The sequence below is a fragment of the Canis lupus genome, chromosome 1, assembly GCF_048164855.1.
Source record: "Canis lupus baileyi chromosome 1, mCanLup2.hap1, whole genome shotgun sequence".
In the NCBI taxonomy this organism is placed as follows: domain Eukaryota; kingdom Metazoa; phylum Chordata; class Mammalia; order Carnivora; family Canidae; genus Canis; species Canis lupus.
The window spans coordinates 74485491-74500376 of record NC_132838.1 but is presented as its reverse complement, the minus strand read 5'-3'; the positions used below and the strand labels follow the sequence as shown (position 1 = coordinate 74500376).

The 14886-nt window shown below is 38.5% G+C and overlaps 1 protein-coding gene across 2 annotated transcripts in view; it reads right to left on the bottom strand.

The window, feature by feature from the left end:
* Nucleotides 1–3683: 3683 nt before the first annotated feature.
* The window catches only part of ISCA1 (iron-sulfur cluster assembly 1), a 90144-nt gene continuing 78941 nt past the window's right edge, over nt 3684–14886 (bottom strand). Inside the window, exons 8-9 of one of the 2 annotated variants that reach the window (XR_012035474.1) lie at nt 11871–11957; nt 3684–3855 (exon numbers count right to left, since the gene is read on the bottom strand). The gene's annotated coding sequence lies outside the window, so the exon portion shown is untranslated. The remainder of the gene's footprint in view (nt 3856–11870; nt 11958–14886) is intronic. The other variant, XR_012035475.1, reaches the window with a different exon arrangement.

Genomic DNA, 14886 nt, shown 5'->3' with positions numbered 1-14886 from the left:
ACAGGGTTGCCCGGGATCATCTCTCGTTAAATTGTTCCCACTCAGATCCTCACCTCAGGGTTTGCTTCCAGGGATATCCAAATCTTCACAGAGTTGTGACTTTTCTAGTTGTTTCCTCTATGCCAACTTGAACCTTCCCTGGGGATTCCCCTTTGAATATTGGTGATGTCCAAGAGGTGTTATAACTAATCAATCCAATGTTTTCAATGCCTCAGTGATCATTTTTTACAGCTGGCAATAGTATTTCAGTGCTAAAACCGGAAAAGTTCGAGGCAAACCAGGATGAGTTGGTCACCCTAGATATGGGCTACATGCCCCAGCTCTCCACCCTAGCCACAGCTGATTGCACAATATCAGATATCTGGCCAAAAAGAAGCCAACCCCTAGAGTGGGATGGGCCAATCAGATTTCACTTTTATAATTGGAGAGAAACAGGGAATTAGAGAATAATGGACCTTTCCACTAAAAGGCCAGACAGTTTCAGGACCCAGGTGGTCCCATGGTGTGCAACATGAGCTGAAATCATAAAGGGGCAGAGAGACAGGGAGAGCTCATCTTAAAAGAAGAAAAGTAGAAGCCCTATAGCTAATTTCTACAAGAGGGTCAAGACAATTCAATAGGAAAGAATAGTTTTTTCAACAAATGGTACTGAGACAATTAGATGCAAAAGAATGAATTTGGATCCCTACTTTGCACCATAAACATATAATTATGTGAAAGAGTTAAAAATATAGGACAGAAGAAAAGAAGAATAAGTCTTCATGACCTTGGAATAGGCAATGGTTTCTTAGATATGACACCAAAAGAACATGTGATAAATGGAAAAAATAGATTGGACTTCCTAAAAATGTGAAATATCTTTTTGTGCTTCAAAGGAAATGAAAAGACAAACTATGGAGTAGGAGAAAATATTTGCAAATCATGCACATATGATAATGGACTTGTCTCTTGGATATATAAAGAAATTTTATGACCCAATAATAAAAAGTCAAATAACACAATTAAAAATGGACAAAAGATCTGCATATATATTTCTCCAAGGAATATGTACAGATAGCTAATAAATACATGAAAAGATTATCAAAATCTCTAATCTCTAGGGAAATGCAAATCAAAACCACAATGGGATGGCTAAAATAAAAAGGACAGACAATAACAAGTATTGTCAAGGATACCGAGAAATAAAAACCCTCATACACTGTTGGTGGGACTCATATGGTGCAGCCACTTTGGAAAAGAGTCTAGAAGTTTCTCAAAAAGCTAAACATAGAGTTACTGTATATGATCCTGCAATATATCCCAGGTATAAATTCAAGGGAAATTAAGACATGTTTACACAGAAACTCAGACACAAATGTTCACAGCAGCAGCATTTGTCATAGCCAAAAAGTGGAAACAAGCCAAATGCCGATCACTGATGGATGGATACACAACACATGGCATATTCACACAATGGAATATTATTCAGCCACAGATAGAAACAAAATCTTGATATACGCTATAGATGAACCTTGAAAACATGCTATGTGAGGGGCATGGGGCTGGCTCAGTGGGTAGAGCATGTGATTCTTGATCTCAGCATTGTGAGTACTAGCCCCTCATTGGCATAGAGATCACTTAAAAAAATAAAACCTTATTTTAAAAAAGAAAACATTCTAAGTGAAATAAACCAGTCATAAAACAACCCCACATAGTGTATGATTTCATTTAAATGAAATATGCAAAATAGGTAAATCCATAGAGACATTCAGATTCATGGTTGCCAGGGGCTGAGGGGACAAGGCATGATGAGGAGTCATTGCTAATGAGTATGGGTTATTTTTGGAGTGATGAGATGTTCTAAAGCCAGACAGTAGTCATGGCTGTGTAATTCTTTGGACATACTAAAAATGAATATATTCTCTCTTCTACAATGATGGATTCTATGGTATAAGAATAAACGTAATAAAGCTGCTATTAAAAAAAAAAAAAAGTCCGCAGGAGAAGGTAGCAGATCCCTGGTGGAAGAAGTAAATGGGCATGTGGCCCATATGAACAGGCTCTACTCCTGGACGACCAGCCTCGTTAGGTCCTTCCCCTCAGATGTCGGAGAGTCTGGTGGTGAATCCTTTCCTTTAATCCTCTCTGTATCTGAGCTAGTTCAAATGGGTATCTGTCACTTGTCCCCCAACAGTTCCTGATTCACATATTGATTGAATATGGTGGGCCTTGGTTCTAGCCCACTTGGGCTCATGTTGCCCCTGGGTGAGGTCAAAGCTATGGGTCAGGCTTTGGCTTGGTTTAAAAAGCAGCCGAGTGTGTGCATCTTCCCAGACGTGGAGTGGATTTGTGAATATGGTAAACATATCCCCACAGGAGAGATGTGACTGAGTCCAAATGGATATTCTCAAAACTTTCCTGAAAATCAACAGCTTTCAAAAAAACAAATGCTCACTTGACAACTTTCTTGCATTTATTGAGTAAAACACAAATTAAATTGGTACTACAGATTCCTAATCAGGTTTGCCTTGAAATCCCGACACCTTCTGTCTTTGGTAAGAGGTCCTAACCATGAATTAATTAATTAATTAATTAATTAATTATTTATTTATTTATTTTTCCATGAATTATTTAGATGCATGTTTGTCTGATTTCCTGCTATGCAGCAAGACTCACTTGAATATGAATATGTAATTTTGTTGCCCATGGTTTCTTCAGGAAGAAACCTTTATTTGAAGATACCCTATGTTACTTGGGACAAGATTCTGTAAAAACTAATTTAAAATGTTTGGTTTGCAGGAGTAACCTTCACCATCTATAAAACAAACGCTGAAAAAAAATCCCCATTTTCTTGAGACTCTTTTGTGTGAGCTTGTTTAGTTTAGCGTGTCTTGTATTTGGGAGAAAATTGGTTTTATGCTAAAGACAAATCATTTTGCACATTTTGCCTTGATTGTGGGAGATAATGCCTAGTTTTTAGAAAGCTTGTTTTATTGAGACATTTGCAATTTAATAAAAAATATAAATTTAGAGCAGCAAGGAGAATACCCACAACTCCTTTTCATTTTTCTCTTATGCAATGAACAAATTGTTCAAAAATCTTACTAATGTGAACATGTGTAGCCATTAGAGGATATCCCCAGTAGGGATCGGTATTCCTGCCTATAAGGCATGTGCTGCTTCCTCTGGCTGCCTGTGCTCTACCTATACCCCTCACCCTCACTTCCACCTCTCCACCTTCCACCTCACCACCTCATCTCAGAGCTCCCTGTCTCCCAAGCTAAGTCAGACCCGTCTGGTATCCTATTCTTTTTTTTTTTTTTTTAAAGATTTATTTATTTATTTATTCAGAAAGAGCGAGAGAGAGGCAGAGACACAGGCAGAGGGAGAAGCAGGCCCCACGCAGGAAGCCCGACTTGGGACTCGATCCCGGGACTCCAGGATCACACCCCAGGCTTCAGGCAGCGCTAAACCGCTGTGCCACCGGGGCTGCCCCTGGTAACCTATTCTAAAACCTGTACACATATCACACTGTATTGTAAATAATGAGAATGTGAGCTCCTGGAGGGCAAAAATGTATCCCTTTTATCTTCTCTGTGATCCCACCAAGGACCATAGATCCTGACCCAGATAAGCATTCCACTCATGATTGTTCAGTAAATGGATGAATGAATGACTTATCTCCAGGAAGATTTTCTCTCCACCAATTCCCAAAACGGTTTTATTATAGACCTCTCTGTTACTGGTTATGTGGCCCACACTTATGGTGAAATCAGATCCTATGTTCTCCATAATGAAGAGCAGAGATTCTCAAAGAACAATGCAGGTTCTGAGCCCGTCCAGGAGAGATCAGGTAACAGGAGAGTTACCGGTCAGCTGCAAAATGGGAAAAAAAAAAAGCCATGGGTTGAGTTTTCATGGAGTTAAATGGACACTTCTTTTTTTCTGAGATAATTCTTCTCTTACATTTTTTGGTATTAAAAGGTTATTCTTTTTTGATTTGGTGAAAGAACTAGAAAGTGAGACAGATACATACACACAATCTGGGTAAGATACATAACAATACAGGACATTGATGTTATACTACTTATTTATCTAATATTATATGTATATTGTCATTCTAATGAGGTACCTGGCTGGTTCTGTTGGTAGAGCATGTGACTCTTGATCTCAGGGTTGTAAATTTGAGCCCAATGTTGGATGTAGACATTACACAAAAAGAAAATCTTGGCATGCCTGGGTGGCTCAGTCCGTTAAGCGTCTGACTTTTGACTTCAGCTCAGGCCATGATCTCAGAGTCATAAGATGGAGCCCTACACTGGGCTCCACACTGAACATAGAGCCTGCTTAAGATTCTCTCTCTCTCCCCCACCCTTGCCCCTCCACCCCTCTTGTGCTTTCTCTATAAAAAATTAAGATAAATAAAATCTTAAAAAAATAAAAACAAGAAACCTAACCAAAATGCAGTGTTTTTTTGGGATGAAAGGATTGCGATTTGGGGGTATACAGATTTAGGTAGAAAGCCAAATAGTGTCCCAATTACAGGGAGTGACTCAGGGTATTATGGAAAAAGAAGAGATTAGGTAAATTTTTAAAATTTTATCGTTGAAGTATAGTTGATATATAATGTTATATTAGTTCCAGGTGTACAACAGTGATTCAACAATTCTGTACATACATTAAGCCATGCTCACCTCTATACAGGTAGTTACCATCCATCACAATGTTATTACAATACTATTGAGTATATATTCCCTATGCTGCATTTTTCATCTCCCTCACTTACTTATTTTAGAACTGGGAGTTTGTACCTCTTAATGCCCTGCACCTCTTTTGCTCATCCCCCCACTCACTTTTCTTCCCTCTGACAACCACTAGTTAGTTCTCAGTATTTATGAGTCTGTTTTTGTTTGTTTATTTGTTTTGTTTTTTAGGTTCCACATATACATGAAATCATATGGTATTTGTGTTTCTCTGACTTATTTCACTTAGCTTTAGGTAAGACCCTTTAGGTCTATTTATGTTGTCACAAGTGGCAAGATTTCATTCTTTTTTATGGCTAAGTAATATTCCACTGTATATTTGTACTACCTCTTCTTTGTCCATTCATCTATTGCTGGGCACTTGGGTTGCTTCCATAGCTTGGCTACTCTAAATAATCCTGCAGGGGTGCCTGGGTGGGTCAGTCAGTTAAGCATCAGACTCTTGATTTCAGCTCAGGTTGTGAGATCAAGCCCCACGTCAGGTTCTGCACTCAGCAGAGTCTGCTTGTCCCTCTTTCTTCCCCCAGCTTGCATTCTCTCTTTCGATAAAAAAAATAAATTTAAAACTCTTAAATATCATTTGAATAGTTCTACAATAAACACAGGGGTGCCTATATCTTTGCAAATTAGTGTTTTCTTTTTCTTTAGATAAATACCCAGTAGTAGAATTACTGGATCGTATGGCATTTCTATTTTTTAAATTTGAGGAAGATCCATACTGTTTTCCACAATGATTGCACCGATTTACATTCCTACCAACAGCACACAAAGGTTCTCCACATCTTTACCAACACTTGTTATTTCTTGTCTTTCTGATACTAACCATTCTGACTGGTGGGAGGTAATAAATTACTGTGGTTTTGATTTGCATTTCCCTGATGATGAGTGATGTTGACACATGTGATCTTTCCCTGTGTCTCCTGGTCATTTGCATGTCTTCTTTGAAAAAATGTTCATATTTCTTTCTTCCTTCCTCATCCTTGGAAATAAGGTCCATTTCTCCAAGTAGAGAAGGAACTTCTCACATAAGGATCCTATGATCTGCTTCAGGGGAACACCACAAAACCCTTCCTGCACCTGCTGTTTCTCAGATTCTCTCACTTTGAAATATTCAAAATGCCAAAGTGTCATATTTTGGGGTAGCATGTCCTGAAACCCCATCAGTATATGAATTACATCTTTATAATAGTTAATTGTATAATATTATTTGTTACAATTTATTATATATTTTATGTATATAAAATGTGTCATATATATAATGTAATCTCCAGTCCAGCCCCACAGCTACGCTCTTCTACATTCCATTCCTACCATCCCAAGGCCTTGTCTCTGTAGCCCCAGCCTGAGTCCTGAAATGCCAGGAGACTGGCTGGCCTTGGCTGGGCTTGCCATACTCTTGTCCCTACCTCGGGCCTTGTATACAGAAACAACTGCATGAAATGATGATAAACTCATTATGTGGTTGTGGATTATTATATAATCTATGACTGATACCAGAATATGGTCCTGGTGGCATAGTAAGAACATGAACCCAGAAATAGATGTCATAACTAGGTGACATAGTTCCCCTAAGAGAATATTTGCAACCATATAAATTAATTGTGCTACAGTTCCAAGGTTTGCTTGAAATATAAGAGTTTAAAACACTCTGGTCTGGGGCTTCTTTTGATGTGGGGTATTTTACACCAGATCTCCTGACCCTCGCCACCACCACCTTGAGCTTACCTCTGAGGAGGAGACCCTGGAAGCCACCTCACCCAGAGCTCCCTTCATGCTAAAAGCTCTTTAGGCTTGATGCAGGCAAATGTAATTTGCATACTATTTCTATGCCTGAGGTTTTCCCTATTGGGGTCCCGCATTATCAGCGTGGGCCCTAAATGCAATCAGCGGTATTCTTCGCAGAGGAAGGTAAGAGGGAGAACTGACACAGAGATGGACATGTCAAGATGGAGCAGGGAGAGATTTGGAGATCCCAGCTTTGAAGACTGGGATGATGTGGCCACACGTCAAGGAATGCCAGCAGCCCCCAGAAGCTGGAAGAAATAAGGAGTGGATTTTCCCCTAGAGTCCCAGGCAGGAGCATGGCCCTGCCAATACTGTGATTTTAGCCCAGTGATACTTATTTTGGAATTCTGGTCCCCAGAACTATGAGACAACAAATTTCTGTCATCTTATGCTATGGTGCTTGTGATGGCAAATTGTTACAGCAGCCACAGGAAGTGAAACAGATTGTCTAAATCAATGTTCTGGGGACACCTAAGTGGCTCAATGGTTGAGTGTCTGCCTTTGGCTAAGGGCGTGATCCCAGGGTCCTGGGATCAAGTTCCAAATCAGGCTCCCTGCATGGAGGTTGCTTCTCTTTCTGCCTATGTCTCTGCCTCTCTCTGTCTCTCATGAATGAATAAATAAATAAATAAATAAATAAATAAATAAATAAATAAAATCTTTTAAAATAAATAAATCAATGCTTTGCATTCATTCAGTAAAATACTTATTAACCCACTGCAAATGATCATGTAGAAGTACACTTGGTGATGTGGAAGATGGTAACTCATATATTAAGAAGAAAGTGCCTGCTATGGGGCACATGGGTGGTTCAGTCGGTTAAGTGTCCACTCTTGCTTTTGGTTCAGGTCATGATCTCAGGGCCAGGACTCAGCCCCACCCTGGGCTCTGTGCTCAGCGGGGAGTCTGCTCCAGATTCTTTCCCTCTGCCCCTCCCTGTGCTGAGTGTGTGTGTGCTCTCTCTCTCTCTCTCTAAATTTTTTTTTTTTTTTTTTTTTTTTTTTTTTTTTATGATAGGCACACAGTGAGAGAGAGAGAGGCAGAGACACAGGTAGAGGGAGAAGCAGGCTCCATGCACTGGGAGCCTCACGTGGGACTCGATCCAGGGTCTCCAGGATCGCTCCCTGGGCCAAAGGTAGGCGCCAAACCACTGGGCCACCCAGGGATCCCTCTCTCTCCCTCTCTAAAATAAATAAATAAATCCTTAAGAAAAAGAAATGCCAGCTATAGCTATAGAATGATCGACTTGGCACATATACAGTCAATCCTCCTTACTTGCAGATTCCACATTTGTGAATCTGCCTTCTTGCCAAAATTAACTTGAAATCCCCAAATCAATACTCATGGTGATTTCACAATCATTTGTGGTCATGCCCAGAGAGGCCGAAAATGGGAGGAGCCTGATGCCACCAGCCCCAGTGGCCTTGTTTCAGATCATACTGTAAACAGGTCCTTTTTGCAGCCCATCTGGTCCCATGTTTTTCACATTTTTGCGTTCTTTGTTGGTGATTTCACTGTTTAAATGGCCTCTGCATACAGTGTTGAAGTAGTGTAATGCTCCTAAATGCGCGAAGGCTGTGATGTGTCTAACGGAGAAAATGTGGATGTTAGACAAGCTTCGTTCAGGCAGATCTCTAGCACTGTTAGCCATGAGTTTGCTGTTAGTGAATCAACAATGTATATTAAATAAGTGGTCTTTACACACAAACATATATAAAACAATATCATGTATTGATCAGTTGATGAAGATGTTGCAATCAGAGGTTCCTAGGAACCTAACCCTGTATCCTGTAGAGGCAATGGTTAAATATTCTTTAAGCAGTGTTTTTGTGGTGACTTTAAAGGACATGACTACTGTGAATAATGAAAGCTAACTGTATATCGATTTAAGTAAATCTTATGTGACATATAGATGTATACAAGTGTGTGGAAAAATCTGAAAGACCATGCAGACATACAAATGGTAATTATCTCAGGATAATGAATAGAGTTAAAGTCATTGCCATTTTCTTATTTTTGCTACCTGCATTTTCTAATTTTTTCATAATGTATTACTTTAATTATAAATATTAAAATGGATTTGGTGCATCTTCACACAAAAAATCCATTCAACATCTTCAAGTATTTGATCATTTTCACAGTATAATAAAGCATGAATGAATAACAGAATAAGAAGTTTCTTTTTTTCTTAAGCCAGAATATGAACTTCCAGGTTAGCAGGCTGCTTTCAACTTTTAATTCATTTTGATGCTGCTTGCCTTTATCCTCAGTCCAGGTTTTCATTTAATGAGCATGTCTGAAAGCTTCTCATTAGCTACTTAAAGCTGATTGAAATTGGGGTGCCTGGGGGACTTAGTCAGTTAAGCATCCAACTTTTGATTTTGGCTCAGGTCATGATCTCAGAGTCATGAGATTGAGCCCCGAGTCAGGCTCCATACTCAGCGGGGAGTCTGCTTGAGATTTTCTCTGTTCCTCTCCTTCTGCTCTTCCCTGTTGCTCTGTCTCTTTAAAATAAATAAATCTTAAAAAAAAAAAAAAAGGGCTTACTGCACTTTTTTACAGCCCTTACAGCCCCTGGGTGGCTCAATCAGTTAAGTGTTTGCCTTCAGCTCAGGTCATGATCCCGACATCCCGGGATCCAGCCTGGCATGGAGCTCCCTGCTTGGTGGGGAGTCTGCTTTTCCCTCTCCCTCTGCCCTTCCCCCTGTTGTACTCTCCCTCTCTTTCAATCTCTCTCTCTCATGAATAAATAAAATCTTTTTTTTTAAAGCCTATTAAAACTGAACTTGTATTTAAAAATCAAAACTTTCCTTTAATGGGATGGATGGACAAATAAGCTGTGTTATAGCTAGATATATGGAATAAAATATTATTCAAACATAAAAAGGAATGCACTATCAAGCCATGAAATGACATGGAGGAAATTTAGATGCATATTGCTAAGTGACGGAAGCCATTCAGAAGGGGCTACATACTGTGCGATTCTAGCTACATGACATTCTGGAGAAGACGAAACTATGGAGACCATAAAGGATCAGTGGTTGCTAAGGGCTTGGAGGGAGCAAGGGAGGGAGGGAGGTTTTTAGAGCAGTGAAAATATTCTGCATGATGCTTTAATGGTGGTTAGATGTCATTACATAAAATCCACAGAGTATACGGCACTGACAGTGAACTGAAATCTAACTATGGATTTTAGTTAATAATGTAGCCACAGTGGCTCATCAGTTGTAACAAACGTAGCACACTATATAAGACGGTAATAATGGGGCCGGGGGCAGGGCCAGGAGAGGGAGGATTATGGGAACTCTCTGTACTTTCCACTTAATTTTTCTGTAAATAATAAACTACTTTTAAAAATAAAACCTATTATAAACCAAACCAAGCAAACACTCATTTAGTTTCTTTTGAGAAGTATAAGGGAATGTGTTGGCTTGCATTGGGCAAAATAGAGCTACGATCTTTTTCTTTTTCCCTAGAGGGGGTGGGGGGAGAGAGAGAGAGAGAGAGAGAGAGAGAGTCCCTGCCCACGGGGGTGGGGGTGGGGGGGGAGGCACAGGGAGAAGGAAAGGGAGAGAAAGAATCCTAAGCAGGTCCCAGGCCCACCACAAAGACCTACACGGGGCTCAATCCCACAACTCTGCGATCATGACCTGAGCTGAAATCCAGAGTCAGACAATTGAGCCATCAGGAGCCCTAAGAGCTATAATCTTTTAACACCATCAGAAGCTTGGCTACCAAGTTTCCCAGTTAAGGACAACATAAACTCCAGAACATTTTTCCTCCATCTTTATTGTCCAGTCATTTTTCAAATTGAATATTAAAGGCAACAACTTAATTTGTTGTTTGATTCTACACTTATGAGATTTAAAATATATTTTGTATTTTTTCTTTGTTTTTCTTAAAATCAACATGACTTCGTTTACCTTAAATAGCCTATCTTATTTGTCATTTTTTCTAAGCCAAAATCTCATTGTGGCTACTTCGGATTATTTTTGCCATTTTTATTCTTTCTTATCCATTCTGGTTTACATATATTTATAATATTGTATGTGTACATATGATAAGACTTTTAAAAAGTATCAAACATTGTAACAGTAATGCAGATCAACACCAGAAAAAATGCAGACTCTCAGGAAAAAAAAACTGCCCACTTTTGCTTTTTCACATTATTTTTATATGTTGTAATCATTGTAGAAATACAACATTGTATCTTCTTCGTAATAATTATAATTCCTTATAATTATATGTATTTTCATATTTTTATGTAGTTTTGACAATTATAATTTTAGAGGAAAGATATTTCAAGTTAAAATAACACAATTAGGGGATCCCTGGGTGGCTCAGCGGTTTAGTGCCTGCCTTTGGTCCAGGGTGTGATCCTGGAGACCCAGGATCAAATCCCACGTCGGGCTCCCGGCATGGAGCCTGCTTCTCCCTCCTCCTGTGTCTCTGCCTCTCTCTCTCTCTATGTCTATCATAAATAAATAAATAAATCTTAAAAAAAATAAAATAACACAATTATTATTTATTTATTATTTATTTTTTGGAGAGAGCAAGTGCTCATGCATCCAAGCTGGGGGCAGGAGGGAGGCAGAGAGAACCTTAAGCAGCTCCACACCTAGCACAGAGCCTGATGTGGGGCTCCATCTCACAACCTTGAAACTGAAATCAAGAGTTGGATACTTAACCAACTAAGCCATCCAGGTGCCCTAATACAATTATTATTACACACAGTTTGTTTTTATTTTTCTATTTTATAAATAAAATGCATATTAAAGTGTTAACATATGTAGCTTTACACTTTTTAAAAAATATGTTACTTTTGAATACATTTCTGGATAAAAGATCCCTGATCTTTTAAATTTTGCTGCTACTATAGGCCAGAAATTCATTTATAACCAGAACTATGTGTTATCTTGAGGAAGATTTGTCTTTAGTACATTTTGGACTTTTTATCTCTCATTAGATAAAATTATAGAATGCTTCATATCAATAATTCCTAGATATAGCAATGGTTCAAGTGTAAACACTAAAAGCAGAAAAAAAGGAATAAAAGTAAACAGAAAATACAGTTTCCTGAAATCTTGAACAGGAAGATGTTATTAAGCCTAAGGCAAATAAATAAGCCAACTAATAAGTTTAATAAGTGAAAACTAAAATTCCCTACAGAGCTGAGGACAAAATGCAAGCTGAGAAAATATATTTGCAACACATATGACAGTCAGTAGCCTAATGTACACAGAGTGCTCATAAATTATTAAAAATGGGTGAATAGTCCCATAGGAAAACATGCAAGATGATGAGAACAAAGGCAAAAGAAATGTAGATAAAATTAAATCTTACAACTTGCAGTCCATTGACAAATACTTGAGACCGGCAGAGTATGACGATCCTCAAGGAGTTCACAACTGCCTTAATGTCCATGATTTGCTAGAAGCAAAAAGCAACCTTAGCATGATAGTCTTTAGGCAGACCTCCTGTACATCTTCTTTAACATAGGAGAATCCTTTTGGAAACATCCTTTTTCTCTATCTTAACTTAAAAATATATAATTATTCGCTCCTCACAAGCTCAGTGTAGCATTTTCTGACCAAAGCCCTGTTCCCATGCTTTAATAAAAACCCCTTTTTGCACCAAAAATGTCTCAAGAATTGTTTCTTGACCATTCACTCCGGGCCCACATCACATCAAAAAGACCAGAAAAACAGAGGTGGTTCAATATCTGCATATTGATCAATGTGAGACACCATATTAATGAAAGAAAGGATAAAAACCATATGAGCCTCTCAATAGATGCAGAAAAAGCATTTGCCAAAATACAGCATCCATTCTTGATATGAACCCTCAATAAAGCAGAGATAGAGGGAATGTACCTCAACATCATAAAATCCATCTATGAAAGGCCCATGGCTAATACCATCCTCTTTGGGGAAAACCTGAGAGCTTTTCCCCTATGGTCAGGAACATGACAGGGATGTCCACTCTCATCATTGCTATTTAACATAGTACCAGAAGTCCTAGTCTCAGCAATCAGACAACAAAAAGAAATGAAAGACTTTCACGTCGGCAAGGAAGAAGTCAAACTCACTATTTGCAGATGACATGATACTCTATGTAAAAAACCTGAAAGACTCCACAAAAAAAAAATTGTCAGATCTAATACATGAATTCAGCAAACTCGCAGGATATAAAATCAATGTACAGAAATCTGTTGTATTTTTACACATCAATAATGAAGCAGCAGGAAAGGAAATCAAGGAATTAATCCCAGTTATAATTCCACTAAAAAAAAATAAGATACCTAGGAATAAACCTAACCAAAGAGGTTAAAAGATCTGTACTCTGAAAACTATAGAATACTTATGAAATTGAAGAGGACACAGGAAATGGGAAAAAAAATCCATGCTCATGGACTGGAAGAACAGACATTGTTAAAATGTCTATATTATTTAAAGCAATCTACATATTTAATTCAATCCCCATCAAAATACCACCAGCATTTTTCACAGAATTGAAATAAACAATCCTAAAATTTGTATGGAATCACAAAAGCCAAAGCAACCCTGAAAAAGAAAAGCAAAACTGAAGTCATCACAATTCTGAATTTTCAAGCTGTGTTACAAAGCTGTGATCATCGGGATCCCTGGGTGGCGCAGAGGTTTAGCACCTGCCTTTGGCCCAGGGCGCGATCCTGGAGACCCGGGATCGAATCCCACGTCAGGCTCCCGGTGCATGGAGCCTGCTTCTCCCTCTGCCTGTGTCTCTGCCTCTCTCTCTTTCTCTGTGTGACTATCATAAATAAATAAATAAATAAATAAATAAATAAATAAATAAATAAATAAAAAAAAAAAAAAAAAAAGCTGTGATCATCAAGGCAGTATGGTACTGGCACAAAACCAGACACATAGATCAGTGAAAGAGATAGAGAACCTGGAAATAGACCCTACAACTATATGGTCAGATAATATTTGACAAAGCTGGAAAGGACATTCAGTGGAAAAAAAAAGTCTCTTTAGCAAATGGTGTTGGGAAAACTGGACAGCAACATGCAGAAGAATGAAACTAGACCACTTTCTTACATCATACATGAAAATAAATTCAAAATTGATGAAAGACCTAAACATGAGACAGGAAACCATCAAAATCATAGAAGACAACACAGGCAGTGACCTCTTTGACCCCAGACATAGCAACTTCTTACTAGACATATCTATGAACGCAAGAGAAACAAAAGCAAAAATGAACTATTGGGACTTCACCAAGATATAAAACTTCTACACAGCAAAGGAAACAATCAATAAAACTAAAAGCTTGCAGAATGGGAGAAGATATTTGCAAATGACATATCTGATTAGGGGTTAGTATCCAACACATATAAAGAGTTTACCAAACTCAACACCCAAAAAACAAATGATCCACTTAAGAAATGGGAAGGTGGTACCTGGGTGGCTGAGTCAATTAAGCATCAGACTTCGGCTCAGGTCATGATCTCAGAGTCCTGGGATCCAACCCTGCATCAGGCTCTTTGCTCAGTGGGGAGTCTGCTTTCTCTCTCCCTCTTTCTGCCCCTCCCCTGACTTGTGCTCCTTCTCTCTCTCTCAAATAAATGAAATCTTAAACAAAAAAGAGATAGAGAAATGAGCAAAAGACATGAATAGATATTTTTCCAAAGAAGACACCCAGGTAGCTAACAGATACACGTAAAGATGCTCCACATCACTCATCATCAGTAAACTACCAATCAAAACCACAATGAGATACCACCTTACACCTGTTAGAATGACTGAAATTAACAACATAGGAAACAACAGGTATTGGCAAGGACACAGAAGAAGGGAACCTTCTTACACTGTTGGTGAGAATGCAAACACGTGCAGCCACTCTGGAAAATAGTATGGGCAACTCAAAAGGTGAAAAACAGCACTACCCTACAATCCAGCAATCACACTACTAGGTATTTATCTAAAGGATACAAAAATACAGATTTGAAGGGATACGTGTGCCCCAATGTTTATAATAGTGGCATTACCAACAATAGTCAAATTATGGAAAAAGCCTAGGTGTTCATCGATTGATGAAGAAATAAAAATGTAGCATATATATGTATATATATAATGGAATATTACTCAGCCATCAAAAAGAATGAAATCTTTCCATTTGCATTGACATGAATGGAGCTAGAGTGTACTATACTAAGCAAAATAAGTCAGAGAAAGACTGAGAAAGTACTATACTAAGCAAAATAAGTCAGAGAAAGAAATTATACCAGATAATTTCACACATGTGGAATTTAGGAAACAAAACAGATAAATATATGAGAAGGGGGAAAAAAGAGAAGGGAAAGGGGGAGGCAAACCAT